Genomic DNA, 22,201 nt, shown 5'->3' on the forward strand with positions numbered 1-22,201 from the left:
TGTTTGTTTGTTTTTTGCACTTTGCAAAGTCTTTATTGATCCAATTACATGTTAAATCACAAAGCATTTCACTTTTTTGTTTTTTTCCAGGCAGGGTTTCTCTGTGTAGCCTTTGATGTCTGTTTTAGAATTAGCTCTGTAGACCAGACTAGCCTTGAACTGTGTGCTGTCACTGCTGGCAGAACCTGGCTAAGTCATAAAGTAAAGGCTGCTTGCTTCCAGGGCAGTACTCTTGCTTTTGATTTTTTCCAACCAACTGTAGATCAAATCATAAATGATGGCCCCCTTCACTAGTTACATGACTCTAAAATATAATAAAGAAATCCAAGTGTTTAAGTCAACAATGCTACAACTGCCCAGAGGCATCTGTAATTCTCAGATTATTCAATTTTTTTACCAAGAGCCTGGGCATGTAGGAATCTGACCCAATCCTCTATACAAGAATACATTGCTATGAGGCCAGTTTCAGTGTGCTCTTCCTCCTTTACAACCACCAAGAACAGCATCAAGATGTGATAGGAAAGGGAACCAGAGGGTAGTCAATGTAGTTTATAACCACCTTTGGCTGCCCATGTCCTGAGATTAAACTCATGCACCACCACACTGAACCTAGATAAGCAAAAGCTGGGGGAAAAAGATAAACAAAGATAAGGCTCATCACATTGAGTTAATGGTGGATCCAAATAAAAGTGTCTAATACATGTACAACATTATGCATTTTATAAATTATACTTATGCACTGGGAAGTTAATTTTTTCTTTTTTTTAACTTTGATCTGTATCAGGACCTTATCACTTGGATGGTTACAGGAGCAGTAGGATTTGCAGTAGTAGGAGTTTCTGCAGCAGCAAGGATTGAACACCTCTTTAGCACATACTGTGTGTTAGGCACAATTATAAGACTGTACGTATATGAATTCATTTTATCACACCTACATCACAAATGTATCTTCTTTATTACCATTTTGAAAGTAATGAATCTTGGCCATAGGATGATTATGATGGAGCACCTTGCTCAAGACTGGTAATCTGTGGATCAAATTCAGATGCTGACACTCTGTTTCTTACAGCCTACACAGTGTACCATCTGTCCTGGATTATTTAGTCACTTACTAACAATTTCCTGAGTGCCTATCACGTGCCAGATATTCCCCAAGGCTTTGGGAACAGAGCAGTGCTCACAGTTTCTTCTCTCCTAAAGGTTATCTTTAATTCTAGAAAAGGAAAAAACATAATATGTAGAAAGAGAAGTTTCAATTAGAGGTTTTAGAGAAAGAAAATAAAACACATTGTGTAAAAGATGGTAACTAGGTTGGAGATACCTATTTTCATCTGTATTATGGTATAATTGACAACTGAAAGTTGTTTATAGTTAACATATAGGAGTTGAGGGTGTGTGTGTGTGTGTGTGTGTGTGTGTGTGTGTGTATGTGTGTGCATGTGTATGTGTATTTAATGCTGATGATAAAGTCCAAGGTTTTTACATGCTAGGTAAGTATCCTACAACTGAGCTACAGCCCCAGTCCTTGGTGTTCTGATATGTGTATACTTTTGGAAACAAACATGTGATCTAACTAAGATATCCCTCACCTCACCTCTCATAGTTACTAATATGTTCCCATCTTTTTTGTTGTTGGTAGTGATGAGGAAACTTAATGTCTACTTTCTAATTTATTTTAAACACACAATTTAGAGTTAAATATAGTCACATTGCTGTTTTCTTGTTCTAGAACTTCTCCATTATACATAATTTGAACTTTGTACCAATTGACCAAAAATCTAGTCAGATCCTCCTCTTGTTATTCCATTATTCACAATAGTTACAGTATGGAAACAATATATGTCTTTCAGAAGCCTAACAAATAGAATGTGTTGTTTATGTACAATGACATATCATTGTACCACAAAATGAAAATCCTGCCAATTGTGATAACATGGATCAACCTACAGGAAATTGTGGTAAGTTAAATAAACCAGACACAGGAAAAATAATCACTGCAACATCTGACATTTATGAGATGAGGCTACTTTGGTTTATGACTTGTTAAGGGCATTCTGGGGAGATGTTGAAGGTAAGATGCAGATAAGTGGAATGAAACAGTCCCATCCATTTTAGAGAAGAGTCTATCATGAAAGAAGAATAGTTGCTCTGTGGTGGAATGACTGAAAAGATGGGGAAAGAGGTAAATGTGGGCACAGCATGGATAATGAAGGACTAGTAGCAGAATAGTAGGGCAGGAGAGTCAGAGAGAACTGCTTTCAGACGATTTTGATTATTTTCAAAGTGAGATGGAAAACCTTGGACTCCTTCTGCTGGAGAGTGTCATGTCATGGTCTGCTTTAATTTTAAAATGGCTATTTCTGGCTGACTGGTTTGTTTGTTTTTGAGAAAATACCAGTTTAAAGGTGAAAGCAAGTAGACCCACTAGTGAGAATTGAATGAACTAAGACCATGAAATCTGGCTGAGAGTTCGGGTTCTCTGCTCTAGAAACAACTAGTTTCAGTTGTAACCCAAAGGAAATGGATATTTTTAACTATCAAGTAGACAGTGAGAGGAAGGAAATGTGCAAGAAAGGTCAAGTGGGGGACAGAATAAAGAGGAAGAAAGTTGGTCAGTTCTCTGAAGATTCAGGTTAATTGCCACATAGACAAGTGAAAGGCCTCTAGATTTGGAGGAGCCTATATTTAATATTTCTGAATGCTAAGAGACCAATAAAGCTACCCTGCTCATTATAGACAGAGGGTTGAAAGACTAGGAAGCCCCAAGATGAAAATCTGAGAATCAGCTTTTATGTTCATACAGGTCTCTCCCTCTTTTATCCTTCCAATACCTTCTACAACTCCCCACAAAATCACTGAATTCTGAATTACCATATGTACTTTTTCCTTGGCTTCTTTAATAGTGACTCCATTTTCCTTTCAAATAAAGTCGTATATAAGCATAGCATGCCTCCTGTGAATCCTAGCCAGTCTAGTATTCTATGAAAGCATGATAAATGTTCAATCACTAATGACCTAAGACTTTTTCCTAGATAGCCTTAGGTTTTTCTCAGGGGTGCAAAGACTATAGCATTCTGGGAAGTTAAGTAGCAGTAATGGTTTTGTCAATTAGTGTAAGTATTTACTGTGACTAGGTCCAAATGATGAAATTGTTTTTTAACCATTTGTATATAAGGCACAGCACATCTGAAACCATTTCTGCAGATTAACTTATACCCAATGTTTCATCAAATTCCATTCAACAAAGCTTCCCACAAATTATACAGCCTCAATCTTTCACCCTCTCTCTCTATCTCTTTCTTCCCATCACATTTTCTTTCATCTCCCTTGCATTTCTCCTTCTCTCCATCCTACTTCTCTTCCCCCCCCCCTTAGCAAAACCTACTCTAATGCTTAAATAGGAAAACAGGAAGTCCTGAGCAAAATGGATGAAAGTAGTCAAACTTACATTTATGTAAACTGGAAAGTCCAAACAGACAGTGAATTCCAGCAAGATGGAGACCTATAATATACTGTGTTGCTAAGTGAGGATGATCAGTAGGTTAGGTAAGAGAAAATTTTCAGTTCACAGTGCATCAAGACTAATTTGAGGAGCATCTGTGTATGTATTTATGTAGTTTTATATTAATTGAGTCAGATGATTTCAAATATGTTATGACATTTTATTTCTTAAATGCTTTGATTTCTTTTCTCCTTTGCATGATGAGTGATTCAGGACCTTACGCAGTATCTGCTGGTGTTAACCTCCTCTCTTTGAAACTGTTAAGAAGGGAGATGGAGTAGGCACAAAAACATGCAGAAAATATATGTTGGAGGAAAGTGCTTTTTCCTCAAAGACAGTTATCATTTCATAATGAAATTCATATAAATAGAATATTTTGCATGCTCCTACATGTACCACTCAGCCATTTGTCTGATGCCTATACCATTTTGAATAAGTCAGGGTTAGTAATTATATATTGCTATTATAGAATCTATTCTAGTTAAACATAAGATTTACCAAATGTTGCCAGATAACTCACAACATGCCTGAGAGTTTGAGGGACCCTAGGTTGGACATTCTAAGTCAGTAATGTGGAATTCCCTACCAAGTCATAGGGCTTTGTATAGTAAAACTTCCACTAATACAACTTCCCACCCCTCTGTGTCAGTGGTTTTCAATAACAAAGAATAAAATTTTTGTGATAGCTTCCCCTGAAGATTCTGAATCTTATTCACAGTCACTTACCACTTCACCTTAGTAGGTGAAGGACATCTGACTTGGTGACCTGTAGACCATATGCAGAAGCTTAGATGCAAGTTAGCTTGGGAAATGGGATATATGCCTGCAAGATTCTTAGTACAGAAAGCTACAGTAGAGAAGGATTAAAAGAGTATTGGGTGAGGCTATTCACAGTACTTGTTGTTTTTTCTCTCTAAGATTATATACATATATATATATATATATATATATATATATATATATCTCAGCACATTATCTGGTTCTAATTTATTTATATATAGAATATAAGGAAAGATATTATACAATACTCTACAGAAAGGCAGTTTCACCATTTTTCACAGAATCCCCTTTATCATCTATCAATCTGCCAAAGTTTATGATAATTACATTTATCACCATATCATAAAATATTGGCCTCCTGATTTTTCTATTATTTATACAACTATTACACAGCTATTTTGTCATGGCAACTAAGCTTGAATCCGTTCAATAGATTCATTTATTAAATATAAGTATGGGATGTTTTCATAGCATTTATCTAAAGACAAATATATGCACATTTTGAACCAAGAGCAAAAAACCACATTGAATTCGTTTCAGTAGTCTTGTGATGAAAGGTATAAGCTGCTACTTCAAGTGGAAATCTGCTTGCAGACAAGGTGCATTGAGTTCAGCGCTTCTCTTCCAGTGTTAGACTGAATCACATTTGGCAGAAAACTACAGCTGGAGACCTCTAGGGATTCATTAAAACCAGATAAGACTGAAGCATAGCAAGAGTTTTCTATTTGGACCATAGTGCCAATTTAATAGATGTATGGAAAATAAAATGATTAAGTAGCTTCTTGTAAGGACATACATCTAGCCAGATAGTTCCTAAAAACAGCCAATATTTATTATGTTTATCCTAACTTCTTTGGACCATAAGTGACAAGAAATGTCCTAATACCATAATATAGATATGCTAGAATACTGAAGATTAAATTGCATCACTTTCAATTTGAAGTATTAGTGAACATATTTACCTAATTTGTTTGACATAAAATCTTAGAATAGTTACTCTATAGGAGTAACACTTGCTAATGTGGACATTGCTTTGATTATGTGTATGAAATGTAAGAATCTCAAACCTCAAAACAGTTAGAAATATTTTGTTAGTCAATAGTCTAATCTGTCATCATTGTAGAGCATTTGGAAAAATACAGAAGTAAAATGAAATTCACCTGGAATCTGATGGGTCAGCTATTACTAATGTTACCATTTGATGAAATTCTATATTTTAAATATATATAAGCATTTTAGTATGCATATTTTGAAAGAAATGTTTTCTACAGTAAAGGTTGTTTTATTATATTATTGAAGCTATTTGATGGATATCTATATATCTCTTCCTCTTTATAATATTTTTACATGAATACAATGTCTTTTGAGTATATCTATGCCCGACTCCCCACCAACTCCCTCAAAGCATCCCCAGCATGTTCCCTTCCCACTTTGTGTTCTCTTTTATTTCTTTGAAATCCACTAAGTTCAATTACAGTTGTCCATATGTGCACATAAGCACACAAGTGAGGGAACAACCACTGGAGAACAAGCAACGTACCAGTGGCTGACTTCTTCCCATAAACTGATTTGCCCTCCATCAGTAGCCACCAACGGCCAATTGCCTCAACTAGGGGTAGAAACTAATGAGCCCCCACTTCATCTAAACTGGAAATTTGACTGGCGGGTCTTATGCTGGTAGTGACAGCTGCTATGGGATCATGTCATGTCCAGAAGACAGTTTCACAGACTTTCTCCGCATACTCTGGCCCTTAGATTCTTTCTGCCATCTCTTCTGTGACATTCCCTGAGCTCTGGGAAGAGGGTGTTGATATAGATGCCCCATTTAGAGCTGATATTTCACAGTCACTTATGCTCAGCATGTTGACCAGTTATGAGTCTCTGCATTAACCACTACCCACTGCAAAAATGTTTCTCTAAGCAAGACTGAGAACAACACATATCTCTCTATATAAACACAAATATTAAATAGCAGTCTGACAACATGGCCATTTAGCAAAACAATAGTAGACCACCAGTATGGCCTCTGACATCCTCAACCAAAAGCATTAAAACCATCAGCTTTAATACTTGTTAAGTTTTTAACCAGTATTCTATGAATATACATATTACCAGAATTGGTTTCTGATGCTTATATTAGCAATTTTGATAGCTGTTCAAAAATGCTGTCTAAAAGGCATAATTGAAGTTATAATGATACCCATTGAAATGTGAAGCACTCTAGTAGATGTTAAAATGGTCCTTTCCAGAGCTAGCTAATGCATTCCTTTAAGAGAACTCTCTGGTAGGAACTATTGGCCATTGTACAAGCTGTTTGTCTAGAAATTAGTATATCTAAGTTCTCATTCTGGCCTCCTGCTGAGTTGCTACTTAACTTTTTTCCCTTAACTCTATATGGAATTTGAAGGGAGTTTGCAAAGGGGCATGTTTTAAATGCTCTGAAAACATACCTGGTCTAAAGAGAAGATGCAGATGATTGTTGGGTGATACATAAGCTATCTAATGATTGAACAGCACTTGCAATTCATAAAAGTTAAGCTGTCTAAAGAGTGAGACTACATTAATGAGAGATGAGAAGACTGCAAAGAGCAAACAGAAAACCTCATCAAATGATTTTCCCTGAAAAGCACAATAAAATGTCTCTTTTATAAAAATAGATAGTTGGAATCAGCAATATAATAGTGCTAAGTCACTTACTTGCTTAGTTTGGAATTTTGGCATGCAGATCCCTTTATCTCCTTCCTATTATAAAATTTCTTTTTCTGTGTCCACATTTTATTGATTATATTTATTAAAGCATTTGAATGGCATGGATCTGAGGTAAACACCAGGCTGAGTATTTATTATACTAGGGTTTGTAAATACGTTATTAAGAAGAATATTATATTCTTATTAAAATAGCTAGAGTTAATGTTTCCTTAAATTCATCTGCTGGTACTTCCCTTTCAAATGTACAAGTAAAACAATTGCATATATGTATTTGTAAATTTTACTAATGAGATTTTTGTTTTCATTTTTGTCTCAATTTCCATGATTCAGTGCAAGAGAATCTTTTCATCTATGTGGCTGTTTAAGACCTTGCAGTTGACAGAGTAGTTAATAAATGATACAAAGAACAAAGCTTTGACAGGTCTCACAGTGACAAAGTGCCAGATCCTGAGACAGTCAAAAACTATGTTTTCCAAAATCAGCCATGAAGTTGGAATGGTTCACTAATCATAACCACTCTTTGTGAATCTGGAAAAGAAATACCACCTTCGAAGTCACTTACTGTTTTCTGCGTCATTTTTTATGCTAGCTTTCATTACAGCTTATTCTTTTTCTATTCATTCAATGTCAGAAAACATCTTTAAGGATGGAGGGAAACTAGAAAACTCTGTGAAAACTTGGATATTTTGTCTAGTTTCCAGACACTGGAAACAAGGGAAAATGGGTATTAAAGAACAGAGAAAGGGGAAAGTGAAGGATAAGAAAGATCAAGTATCCCCTTTTCCCTTGCAGAGATTCATGGGGTCCACTCTCTGAAAGATATAGGGAAATATTAATAAAAACAACAAAGCACTATTGTATGCAAACTAAAGTTTGAAAGCAGCACTACTTCACCCCAAGGAAGCAAACTTAAAAATACATAAACCTTCCACTTGGATCAACTGATTTCTAGCTGCTTAGCCACAAAGTCCTCATTGAGGACATTATGAAAATTAATATGACACCAAGAACTTTGCATATGATAAGTGGCCAGATAATAGCATGTGGAAATGAAAGAATGAGAAGCAGCCAGAAGTCCCAACATTTATGAACCATTATGCAGATGCTGTGAAAGAGTCCTTAATACAGCACTTTGTAGGTCCTGAGAGACATGAAAATTTAAATTTCTTCCTAATAACAGAAAGGAAAGGGTTAACTGGACTGCTAAGTCATTGTAGCTGACATGCAACTAGTATGCTGATATGTTGCTTGTATCCATTCTAAGTAGTTATTGGGCAATTAAACTATGGTATTTCTTTTTTTTTTAAAGTAAATTTATTTTACAACATCATTTAGTTCAACATAATAGCCACAGATTCCCCTGTTCTCCCACTCTCGCCCCCTCCCCCTCCCCCCATCCCACCCCCCATTCCCACCTCCTCCAGATCAAGGTCTCCCCCGAGGACCAGGATCGACCTGGTAGACTCAGTCCAGCCAGGACCAGTCCCCCCCCTCCCAGACCGAGTCAAGTGTCCCTGCATGTGTCCCAGGATTCAAACAGCCAACTCATGCAACAAGCCCAGGACCCGGCACCAACACACGGCTGCCTCCCAAACAGATCAAGCCAAATGACTGTCTCACCCGTTCAGGGGGCCTGATCCAGTTGGGGGCCCCTCAGCCTTTGGTTCATAGATCCTGTGCTTCCATTCGTTTGGTTATTTGTCCCTGTGCTTTATCCAACCCTGGCTTCAACAATTCTCGCTCATATAAACCCTCTTCTTTCTCACTAATTAGACTCCCAGTGCTCCACCAGGGGCCCAGCCGTGGATGTCTGCATCCAGATTCCTCAGACCTTCCTTGGATGGGGTTTATGGCACAACTAACAGGGTCTGGCCAACAGACAGAGGAATGAGCTGAAATAGCAAATCATTTATCATAGTTTTATATAATTCTATCAGACATATTGTTCTTTCATAAGAACTCAGAGAGATGGGTATTCTACAAAGTAGAAGTTATCTTGGTATAAGAAGGAAACAGATTTGAAGGCCAAATAAACCAGATCTTTCGTTAAATATATTTTGTAAATTTTGTAAATTTAATCACCTTGATTTGAGTATTCTAACTTCTCAAGTGGAGCTACTAATAGCACCAATTTATGAACATTTAGTGCAGATTTACTAAGTGATATATATGAGATATAGTATATATCTTATACCATAAGCATATGATACATAGTAGGTACTCAGTAGATAGTTCTCAATTTTGATACATTTTTGTCCTTTATTTCATCCTTGTAGAGGATAAGGGCTTGAGACCCAGAGGCAGGTTTATAAAGGCTGAAAAGTGAAAGATGACTAAGCACAGTACTTCTCTTCTCCAGACTATAGCTAATGACAAACTACTTCTGCCATCTGGGCTTTGAAAGGTTCCTCTGTAGCAATCTGGGATGCACAAAAAAGGCAACTAAAATAAACAGTTCATTAAGTCTTAACATTTAATGGGTATGACAAGAGGCAGAAGGAAAAATGAACTGTATTCTAAGGCCTCCTTGGTGTGCTCTGTGCATCTTTGCTCTGAAGATTTTATACAACAAGATGAGCTTGCTTGAGGATAAGCTTGTAGAGGTTTAGTGTGCTCACTTGGAAGGCTGGGATATTCACTGCAAATGCCCGATAATGGTCCCTATTCATGAAATCACACATAGATTCATCAGCAAAGTCTTGAATTTGAAGGTATAAGCTAAAATTCCTTAGTATTGTGGTCAGTATTTTGTGAGTATGCAGACCAAGAAAAACATCTTTTTGCTGGGACGGATGTAAACAACAGTGACCTCCAAGCAAGCTGCCCTGCTAAACTCACCTAGGATAAGCCATAAAGGTTTCTCCTCTACAGCCCTCATGGAGTAGCGGTCCAAAGCCCAGAAATACAAATAACTGAAACCAGAAAATAGCTGAAAGATGCAAATACTTATGAGTCAAATTATTTCCCTTGCTAAAATCTGCAGGTGCTTTAAGAATGGCTGAGAAAAATCAAATGCATTAACAAATCCAGCACAAATTGTATACAGAAAATTAGAGCTCCCTATGATCAATTTGCTTGAAAATAAGTTAGAATTAGAAGGCATTTCTTTAATGCCCAGCTTTTCTTTCCATAGGGCCTTTTTGGATGGAAAAGAAAGAGGTTATGATTCATAATGAAGCAAGCATAAAGGGACACAACTGCTTTCTCATTGGTCATACTGTGCTAACGATCAATTGCCAGGATCAGTTGAAAGTGTCCTCAAACAAAGGGCAGAAGTTGTGTTTGGCTTCTGAATTGTGCATTTAGAGTCAAAACAGTGACACAGATTTCATATATCCATTAGCTATAGCTAAAATCTATTAAGTTCTGATTCTGAGCACCCAGGCAGTCTGTGTGCATCTGTGATAGTTCTTTTTGGTCATGAAGGAGATATTATAATTTAGAAAGGCAAAGAAAGAAATAAAATTAGTTTCCATTAAAATTAAAGGGAAGCATTAGCTGAGTTCATTAAGCCAAGTCAGAGCCATTAGGAAATGAAATTACATATCCCAAATAATGAAGCCCACAGATAGAGCAGTAAGTATGGACTCTATCTATTTCTATTCTAAATTTATCCAGTATTACTTCAAAACCCTGCCAGCAACATAATTCATTCTCTCATTTCCCTTTCCTAGAGTTTTAGAACTTTACGTAAGTGGCTAAAATTAACCTATGTTGTAAGACGCTTACTAGAAGGTTATTCATGTTTTTAGTCCCTGGCAAACCGGTCTGTGTTATCCTGTAAAATTTCAAAGGAAGTAATTACCACATTTCTTAAACACTGCTGTATCAGTCAGAGTCCCAGTATGACAAAACTGGCATGCCCAGGCAGTATACATGAGTGTGGGTTAACATATAGACTGCTCTGACAAAGACATAGTAAGGCCAGGAAAAACTAACAGATATGTAGGGACTGAGGACTGACAATGAAGGGAAGCTACTTCTATGTTTATGATTGAAATAATCAGGGGAGCAAGGAGTGCTACCAGAACTAATAGGACCTGTAACTATGGAGAAAGTGTTAATAAGTATTGTAACCTGTGGTGGTATTGTGTTCCCCAAAATATTGTGCACCCTAATAAACGTATCTGGGGTCAGAGACAGAACAGCCACTAGATACAAAGGCTAGAAAATGGTGGCACTCACACCTTTAATCCTAGCATTCCAGAGGCAGAAATCCCTCTGGATCTCTGTGAGTTCAAGGCCACATTGGAAACGGCCAGGCATGGTGACTCACGCCTTTAATCCCAGGTAGTGATGGTAGAAGGCAGAAAGATATATAAGGCATGAGGACCAGGAACTAGAAAAATTTGGCCTGGTTAAGCATTTGGCTGATTAAGCATTTGGCTGGTTAAGCTTCAGGCTTCTAGCAGCACAGTTCAGCTGAGAGCCATTTGGATATGAGGACACAGAGGCTTGCAGTCTGAGGAAACAAGATCAGCTGAGAAGTTGGCCAGGTGAGGTTAGCTGTGGCTTGTTCTGGTTCTCTGATCTTCCAGTTCACCCCAATAACTGGCCTCAGGCTTGATTTTATTAATAAGACCTTCTAAGATTCATGCTACAGTAACCTTTGGCAAATTATGATAGCTACGACAAAAGCATAGACAAGTTGGTTAAAGGATGGTGAATCAATGCCTTGTCCACAATCTCACTCTGTCTGGGCTTTGATCTTGATATCTTCAATGGATTAACTCTGATCAGAAGTCCCAGGTAGGGATCCAGAATGGGCAGTGTCAAGCCCATGCAGTGCAAGGACAAAAATCAGAGCAGAGAATGGTGATTAGTGACTGCAGGAACAAATGTGAAATCCATCTGGTTCAATTGTGAGCAGTAGGGATTCAAAACCCACAGCAACATTCTTTAAAATGTTTCATTTCTTCTTCAACTGGCTCTTTCTTAATCCATTGTTCTTAACAAAATTCTGTGAGTTCATATGTGCCTCAGTCCTGTTGTGTCTGGAAGACATTATTTCCTTGGAGTCATTCACCACCTCTGGCTCTTACACTCTTTCTGCCTCTTCTTCCACAGGGTTCCCTGAGCCTTGAGGCTGGGGATTTAATAGAGACATTCCATTTAGGACTGAGTCTTCCAAGGTTTCTCACTCTCTGCACATTGTCCAGCTGTGAGTCTCTGTATTTGTTCCTATCTGCTGCAGAAGGAAGCTCTTCTGATCATGGCTGAACAAGGCACTGATCTATGAGTATAACAGGGTTTCTCTGTGTAGCTTTGTGCCTTTCCTAGATCTTGCTCTGTAGACCAGGCTGGCCTCGAACTCACAGAGATCCACCTGGCTCTGCCTCCCAGAGTGCTGGGATCAAAGGCGTGCACCACCACCGCCCTGCTGGAGCCATTTTTATTGCTATATTCCTTCAGCAGGACATTAGTATTTGGTTTTCCCCTAGCTAGCCCATAGCCAATCTAGTCTCAGTTTCTTGGCCACGTAAACAGTTTCAGGTATGGGTGTTCAAAATCCTTTCTCACTTTTCCTTCTATGTACTCATTACCAGCTTCTTCTGATTCCCTCTCCATTTCTTTTATTGAAGAGATTTTTTTTCATACAGTATATTCTGATTACAGTTTTCTCTCCCTCTCTACCTCTCCTTCCAGATCCACATCCTTTCTGTCTCTCATTAGAAAACAAAAAGGCATATAAGAAGTAATAATAAAATAAAATAAAACCAAGAACAAATAAATCAGAATATGACAAAACAAACAATAAAAAGAGCCAAAGAAAAAGCATAAGGAACACATATATACAGAGAGACACTCATTCACACATACAGGAATCTCATAAAATCACAAAAACAGAAGTCAAAAATATATACACAAAGACCTGCAAGTTAAAAAAAATGCACCAACTTAGCATTATGAGACAAAGAAACTCCAAAGATGCTATTGAGTTTGTTTTGTGTTGGGCATCTACTGCTGGACATGTAGCCTATCCTTAAGAGTAGTTTGTTTCCCCAGTGAGGCTCCCTTGGAGAAAACTAATTTTTGATTTGCAAGTAGGCTATCAATTGGAGACAGGTTCTGTGTTCAGGATGGGAGTATGTGTTCACTTTTCCTCTCAGCTTTAGATTCCCATTTGTTGCAGACCCATGCAGGACTTGTGCATGCTGTCTCAGTTTCCTGAGTTCATATGTATGCCAGTCCTGTTGTGTCTATAAGGCCTCGATTCTTTGGTGTCCTCCACACCCTCTGCCTCTTACATTCTTTCTGTCTCTTCTTTCACAGAATTCTCTGAGCCCCAATGGAAGGGATTTGATGGAGATATCCCTTTTAGGGATTAGTGATCCAAGGTCTCTCACTCTCTGTGTATTGTCTGGCTGTGGATCCCTGTATTTTTTCCCATATACTGATGATGGCCAAGAAAGGCACAAATCTATGAGTACAGCAGAATGTTGTTAGAAGTCATTTAATTGCTACATTCATTTAGTAGAACTGTAGTATTTGGTTTTATCTTGGGTCCCTGGTCTATCTAGTCTCAGGTCTTGACCAACTAAGCAGTGTTGGGTATGGGTTACATCTAATAGAATGGGCCTTAACTTAAATAAGATATCGGTGATTACTTGCACAAGCTTTATGCCACTATTGCACCTGTGTATCTTGCAGGCAGGTCATCATTGTAGATTAAAGGGCTGTAGCTGGGTTGGTGTTTACCTTTCTCCTTTGGTGTTGTGCAGAGAACCTTCTAGTACTTTGGATGTTAATTTGTTCATAAGAGTGAAGGCTCTAGGTTGGCACCAGCTTGACTTCTCCATGTTCAATGAGTTGTGTGGATGTTGTCTTCTGGGAATAGGGCATTATTGTCAGTTTATAGAGAGCCACCAACAATCTTGGAAATAGCCTGTGTTTTTGGGGGGTTTCCATGAAATCTTTCAGACAAGAACTTGTTTAGATATAACCCATTCCCAGTACTGGAAGACAGCCTTATTTGTTGACGAGAGATGTCCAGTTGGAGCTCTGTCCCCATTATTTGCAATTTCATTTAGGTCAACTTCATATATGATAAACTGTGATAAAATGAAACTTCAAGAGTATGTTTGGTGAGGCTGAGATCACCTTCCGGGATAGATAGTTCTTGAAGTAATTCAGCCAGTAAATAAACAAATGCTATGGTTTGAATGGACTCTAAAGCCTTGGTGTTAGAAACTTGATCCTTCCTGAAGCCATGTTGAAAAGTAGGATCCAGTGGGAGCAGAGGTGAGTGTATCTGGTTCCACCTGTACAAAGGTTTCTTGAAAACCTAACAGAAAACACAAAAAACCTACTTTTCCCAAATTCAGGACTCACAGTAGAGTTATTGAAAATAGTGCAAGCCTAACTGTTGTTAATCCTTGCATATCAAGGTCAAAACTTACAGTTGAAACCTTTAATCAAATACTTTTATGAATTTATTGTGGTTTGTCCCTTCTAAATGTACTTTTCAATGTTGACCAGTGGTGACACCATTAGAAGGTGTTTGAATCTTTTCAGGCTCTAATGTCACATAGGGATTAATGAAGAGCTTGCAGGACTCAATTAGTTTCAGGAGGTTAATAAGAAAGCAAATAAGGCTTAATCCACTTTTGGGGCTTCCTCTCTCACCAAGTAATACTTTCTGTTTTTCTGCCATGTTATGATACAACATGAAATACTCACCAGAAGATGAATAGATTATATTTCCCAGTCTCAGAAACTATGAACCAATGCTAAATACTTTGAAAAAGTAGACTGTGATAACAATTTAGAGCAACACTTGAGAGACTAAAAGCGTCACCTAAGGCATGTGGGTAGATGGAACCTGTGACTTCTCTCTCTCTCTCTCTCTCTCTCTCTCTCTCTCTCTCTCTCTCTCTCTCTCTGTGTGTGTGTGTGTGTGTGTGTGTGTGTTATAAGTAGCTATGGATGCATGGAAATTTAGGAAGTCTTATGCATATCCATTGCCAGACATTATGTTTAAACAAGGCCTGAGTTGTTCCTAAACTCTTACCTTAGGCTTAATCCTGCTTTCACCAAAAGCTTAGGATCTAACACAGAACTAATCTGCAAGAACAAGGAGTCTTTTATTTGTGTTCCTGGAGGACAAGAAATTCCATGTGAAAGCACTGAGTATAATCTACTTCAACACTAGTTCTTATATATGACAACAGTCTTTAACAGAACAATGTGGTTTAGTTGCTAAGCAAATGGATGGCTGGGGTTTTCCCATGTTTTTAGAGATTAGCATATGCTGCAGAAAAGAGAGAATCTCAGAGAGAAGGCAGTGCTTGATGCAGCCTTAAGGGATAGGGTGTTTTATGTTTAGCAATGGAGTGGCAAGTAGCAAGCGGAATGGTTTTAGCCATGCAATAGGTAATCTATACTATAGAAAGCAACATCTTACACTCACTTTAAAACACCTCACTCTCTGCAATAGAAGGCCCAGACTGTCTTCTAGGAAGGACAAGGAACTAAGTCACTACCCAACAATTCCTGTGAAAGTTCAAGAAAGTTACTTTCTCCACTGTGAAGATTATCATTTCCATTAGGTTGGCAAGGATTGTAACTAAACTGATTAGCGCTTATGAAGAGGACTGAGAAAAATAGTGGAAGCTGAAAGCTAGTGACTATTTAGTGATAGAAGTAAGAGGAACTTTGTGCACATTCTAGTCTTTGCGTATGAGGAAAAAAGATCAAGTGATAGAATATGACTTTTCCAACAATAAATTGAGGATATAGACTTTGAGCTACTTCTGGCTTTTTGATAATTGTATTCTAGCAGTTTTCTTGGAAACAGGGAAGCAAGTTAATAGAACACTTAAAATAATTCATTAATATTTTCTTTTCAATATTTTCACAAAAAAAGAAATACAAGTATTAGTTGATGTTGCACATGGACATGTCTATCCCTTCAAATACAGTATTTTAATAAAGTATTGTATATCATCTATAATTTATGGTTCTTGAGTAGTTAAAACTTTGTTATATGTTCAACATAATTTACACAATAACTGTATTGGATAGTGATTATTGTCTGTAATTTTATATGGTCAAATAAAACCCAAAACATTTAAATGAATATTCATATATAACTAAAAAGTAAATAAAATTCATAGCTAAATTTTTTAGCTTCAAATCAATTCTAGGAATTTTTCTTCTCTTTATAGTCTGTGTTGCTACATCCTACCAATAAAAGCCTGTGTGTTTCTTTTGCCAAGAAATACCTGTCTATTTCTCTAGGACAGCTAATATACTCTCTAGGATATATGTTGTAAGTACCCTGCACTGCCACAAGAGGATTACATCTTCCTTAATCTTCAGTAGAGTTTCCCTAACAATGTTTAACAAAAACAGAAACAATAGACAATGTGCCATTTAAATGCAACTCTGAATTGAACATATACATTTGTTGTAATGGATACTACAAAAATTTTACTTCCATACTTTGGAAATAATGTCAAAATAATTCTTTAAAAATGTTGTGGCTGATTTTTTAAACTTTTAAAAATTATTAGAGCATATTCACTATTCAAAGTGACATGTTTTGTTATGACATTTTTGTATTTGTGTATCATATACTTGATTCCTGTTCATCCCTATTACTTTTACTAGTCACCTTTCCTCCTTCCACTGGCCTTCTCCTCATTTCTCTTTCAAAATAGAGTTAAAAGTGAATATAATTCTAATTATAGTAATTATATATAATTTAGATTCCACATATGAGAGAAAACACAGTTTGCCTTTCTGTGTCTTCCATTATGATGTTATGCCATACTTGCATGCATTATGATATTGAAAATTAAAGGTATGTAAAAGTAATATATCAGCAAATTTTACATCAGTAGACAATCTACTATCATGTGTGAGCTTCAGTCATGCAATATCGTGTATTATATCTCTGCTTGTATGATTTTAACCATCAAAATTTACTGGAGAGATTGGAGTAACATTGTTAACATATGTAGCCCAGAAGAAAATTGAGCATATTAAAAACTGCTAGACTGAATATAAATAATGGTTAGGATTCATCATAAGATGTTCCATAGGGCTTATTCTATTTCTTTCAGGAAAAAAGCTTTGAAAAAACTTTCTGTCAAAACTTAGTAATTGGTGTACGTGCAGAACGTCCCTATCCTTTATACTTTTTTTTAATACTTAAGAGATGTGCACACATTCAAACATATGTAACATTAAGATGTGATGCTCATTACTAGGAAGGATACATCTGATGGGAACTGTGATTGCTTTCCACTAACACATTCACACTGATTGACACTATATCTATTCTATCAGCCCTAATGGTTTTTTCCAGTTGCTGTAGGGAGTTTTCCCTCATCATCAGTGTGAAATGCCAGCCTTATAATAGCCACCGCCTGGAGTTAGAAGCTAACAATCTATTACACCAAACTCTGAGAATCAATTAAACTGCTTTATTGAATCAATGACTCAAACTTTCATCAAGCATTGTCTCCAAGGCCCTAAAGGACAACCATTCCTCCCTTAGATATCCATTATCTCAGTATTTTTCCTTTTTATTCTCCAGTATATCAGTCCATTTTCTATTTTGGCAAAAGATGCATGCTATATGTGATAGGTTACTGTAACAACACCTAATAGCAATTATAGTAAAGAAGATGGTAAGGTGGGAAGAATAAATATAATATTAGTTTTTATTATCCTAATAATATTTTTAAAGAATTAAAACCATCAAAAAATATCTCAAAACCCCATAGCACACAGATGTTCATTTTTTCCAAATTACCAAATATATACTACAGACACATACATGGTTGTTGTACAAAAATTAAATTTATTATTGAAGTTAAATTAATCTTACATTTAACAGGAAGAAGACATGTACACAATTCATTAAGAAAATTATGTAAAAGAAGAAATAGGATAGTTCTATAACAAAATAATTGTGAAATAATATTGTCACATAATGGGTAAGCTCAATGAAACAGAAAACAATTTCTTGATAAGTATCACACACAGGGCATATATAAATATATAACTAAAATTTTGTGTTAATTTAGTGGGAAATGGAAGTATTTCACACATGATGAAACAAAACTCAGTTTAATCATATAAAAGTAAAAACTACCAGCCAGGCAGTGGTGGCGCACGCCTTTAATCCCAGCACTCGGGAGGCAGAGGCAGGCGGATCTCTGTGAGTTCGAGGCCAGCCTGGGCTACCAAGTGAGTTCCAGGAAAGGCACAAAGCTACACAGAGAAACCCTGTCTCGAAAAACCAAAAAAAAAAAAAAAAAAAAAAGTAAAAACTACCATGGAAAATCTGAACTGAACTCAAATGATATGTTTAAGACCTCATTACTACCTAATACTCTATTAGCAATTCAAAATGGGTAACAATTCTTGTAAGTTGTCATTTATATGAAATCAGGAAATATATAAAAGAAGATATTAATAAATACAAAAAAGATAAAATATGGGAAAATTCAGCATCACAATTTAGCATCACAAAAATAGTGACAACATTTCACCTATTATACTGGCAAATCCTTACAAAATTATAAAAGCTGTCATTGGCAATGGAATGTAGAATAGGAATGTTGATGGGTTGCAAATGAGAGAGCAATCTAATGACTTTCTGAAGGCAATCCAGCAACATCAGCCAACTCTAAAAACATTCATCAGCTGGAAGACAATGTTTCTGCTTCTAGGAATTGATTGGAAGGAAAATATCATGGAAATCAGAGATTTAGATGAAAGAATGTCTACTTTAGTATTATACATCATGCTCCAAATTATTTCTTAATTTCTCCCCTACATTTCTACAATATAGAATTTTGTTGTAAGAAAGAAGGAATAAATTGCTTATTATCAAAGTAAAATGAAGAAGCCATTGACTTAATAGAAAATAGAGATGAGATTTCAAACCTAGATGTACCTCATTAACATACAGAATAACTTTTTAAATGATATTTTTTGGAGACTATGTCATTTTTGGCTTCTGGTTTCTAATGCTGCATCATTTTCTCATGTTAACAAGCCAAAGACAATGAAAATATCTCTTTTCATCATTCCTGGCCCACAGAAGAAAGTTACCACTTAAATTCTCACTGGTTTTCCTTAGTACATTCCCAAGGACCCTAAAGAGTGCTGATTCCTTTAGATTCCACCATGGAACATAATTCTCTAGTGGACTTTACAGAATATATCCATTTCTGTATTTCCATTTTCCTGAGGCTTTCTATTGCTTCTTTTACCATTAGCTAGGGCAATTCTATTTCCATGTCCCACAGGATGAGATGTGTATCATCTTCTCTAGGCTTTCAAGACACACTTGTGCAGTGAGTTTTTCCCATCAGAGTCCTTTGCTAGAGTGTTAAATCTTGTGTCCTTAGGAAGTGTCCTAAGTTAATGGATTCTTGATAATTCATCATTGAACTCTAGCTTCCTTGTAGAAGCTTACTCAAATTTTATTCTAATGGAAAACTATGTCATCTACATACACACTCCCAAGTAATTGCAATTGCGCTGGGCATGTAGTTCAGTTAATACAGTACTTACCCAACATGCATTAAGCCTTGACTTCAGTCCATAGAAACACATGAAAGCAGGCTGGTGGTATATACCTGTAAAGCCTGCACTAGGGTGGTAGAGGCAGGAAGGTTAGGAGTCCAAAGTGTTGCACTCTTTTAATGTGTAATGTTGATCCTTTCATCAGAAATGTGATCTACTATGTCAGGTCCTACAGGGATTTACTTTCAGCTATTAGTTTAGAAACCAGGAAATTGGATAAGACATCTGGGGATATATATATATATGGCACCAGTTGTGTTGCACTGGGGAGGTCTCTACAGTTTCTTTCCTCATGAAGAATCATTAATTTTTAAGTCCAGAATGGTGTGCTGCTTTTGGAGAAAAAAACAAAAACAAAATAATTCCTACAGAGCCTGCATCCTACAGATTATCCTCTTTGACTCTGCCTGTTCTGTCACTTTGATGGTTCTTGTTAGGTTATCAAAGGGTCACATTATAGAGTATCATTGCAACTTAGTCATCAACTAGCAGTCCTTCCTAGACTACATCAAAATTTTAAACTTTTGTTTTTCACAAGGTGTCTTTTTTTTTTGAGACAATTTTTCTCTTGTGTAGCTTTGGAATCTTTCCTGGAACTTACTCTTTAGCCCATGCTGGCCTTGAACTCACAAAGATCCACCTGCCTCCACCTCCTGAATGTTGGGATTAAAGGCTTGCGCCAACACCTCCCAGCTCACAAGGTTTTAGTTAGGATTTCTATTGCTGTGAAGAGACACAATGACCATGGCAACTCATAAAGGAAAACAGTTAACTTGGGGGTCTCACAATTTCAGAAATTTAGTCCATTATCTTTATGGTGGGACATGGAGGTGTTAAGGCAGACATAGTGCTGGAGATGGAGCTGAGAGCCCTACATTTTGACCCGTAGACAATAGGAAGTGGTCTGAGACACTAGGAATGGCTTGAACGTATGTGATTCCTCAAAGCCTGCATCCACAGTGACACACTTCCTCCAACAAGACCACACCTACTCCAACATCTCCTAATAGTGCCACTCCCTCTGGGGGCCATTTTCTTTCAAACCATCACATTCCACTCCCTGGCCCCTAAAGGTTGTAGGCATATTACACTGTAAAAATACATTCAGTTCAACTTCAAAGTATCCATAGTCTATAACAGTCTCAAACTTTTTTTTAAAAGTCTGAAGTTCAAAGTCTCTTCTGAGATTCATGTGATCTCTTAACCGTAACCCCTATAAAATCAAAATCAAAAAGCAGATCATAAATTCCAACATATAATGGCACAGGATATACATTACCATTCCAAAATGTAGGGAAGAGGGCATAGTGAGGAAACACTGGACCAAAGCAAGACTGAAAACTCATTGGGCTAACTCCAAACCCTGCATCTCTATGTCTGATATCAAAATGTTCTTCAGATCTCCAACTCCTTTTAGCTTTGTTAACTGCAATACACTTCTCTTTCTAGGGCAGGTTCCACTCCCTGTTAGCAGTTTTCCTGGGCAGGTATCCCATGGCTCTGGCATCTCCAACATCTTGACATTTCCAACATCTTGAGATCTCCAAGGCAATCCAGGCTTCAACTTCAAGCAATGGCCTTTCTGAGCCTCTGTTCCGGGATACCCCAGACACATGCCTGGCCTCAGTGGCTTTCTTTAGTTACAGAGGCAAATTCCTTTCTGTCCTTAAAACCAGAACCATGTGGCCAAAGCTGCCACATTCTCCTGCTTACTGGGGCTGGAACATGGCCTCCTTGTTCAATTACATCTTTATCAACTTCCTGTTTTCAATGGTTTCTTTCACTATGTAAGCTTGGCTGTCCTGAAACTGGATCTGTTGACCAGGCTGGCCTTGAACACAGAGATCTGCCTGCTTCTGCCTCTGGAGTGCTGAGATTAAAGCTGTGCACCATTGCATTTGACTCTAATCTTTTCTTTGATTCCTTTTCACAAGTTGGAAACTTACCTGGGTGGGATCTTGCCCTGAGGTCACCACTCCCTTTATCCCGTTTCTTAATCTATTTGTCTTCTTGAACACAGGACTTAGCTCCACTCCACTTTCTGGTTCTCCTTTTCTATTCAAATATTTTTCCTTGATCTGTTTGCTTCTTTTCATTATATATTTTCATTAGAGTTAGCACTAGTAACCACATAACAGATTCTGTACTAGGCTATTTTAAGTTTTTCTGCCAAGGGAATTAATCCAACACTCTTCACTTTAGCCTCAGGTGGACTTTTCAGACAAGGGCAAAAAACAGTCACATTCTTCACCAAAATATCACAAAATTGGTTTCTGGGTCATATACTAACATTCTTCTCCTCTGAAACCTCTCGATTCAGACATGTACAGTTCAAATCACACTCAGCATCACTGCCCTCCCTGTTTCTACTAGGATGGTCCATTAAACAGCACTTAAAGTGTTCAACTGCATTTCTAATCTGTGGTCCCAAGATCCATATTCCTTTAAACAAAAGCATGGTCAGGCCTTTCACAGCAATACCCAAGTCCTTGATACCAACTTCTGTCTTAGTTAGGATTTCTATTGCTGTGAAGAGACACCATGATCATGGCAACTCTTAGAAAGTAAAACATTTAACTGGGGTGGTTTATATTTTAGAGGTTTATTCCATTATCTTAATGATGCAACAGGGTGGTATGCAGGCAGACCTGATGCTGGAGACAT

At 37.2% G+C, this 22,201-nt stretch overlaps 1 non-coding gene across 1 annotated transcript; it reads right to left on the minus strand.

Moving 5' to 3' along the window:
- Positions 1-408: 408 nt before the first annotated feature.
- Positions 409-537, minus strand: LOC114707238. The gene has a single exon (XR_003736624.1). It is a non-coding gene; the product is annotated as a small nucleolar RNA SNORA61 (small nucleolar RNA).
- Between the last annotated feature and the right edge of the window lie 21,664 nt (positions 538-22,201).

Source organism: Peromyscus leucopus, chromosome X (genome assembly GCF_004664715.2).
Source record: "Peromyscus leucopus breed LL Stock chromosome X, UCI_PerLeu_2.1, whole genome shotgun sequence".
Lineage (NCBI taxonomy): Eukaryota > Metazoa > Chordata > Mammalia > Rodentia > Cricetidae > Peromyscus > Peromyscus leucopus.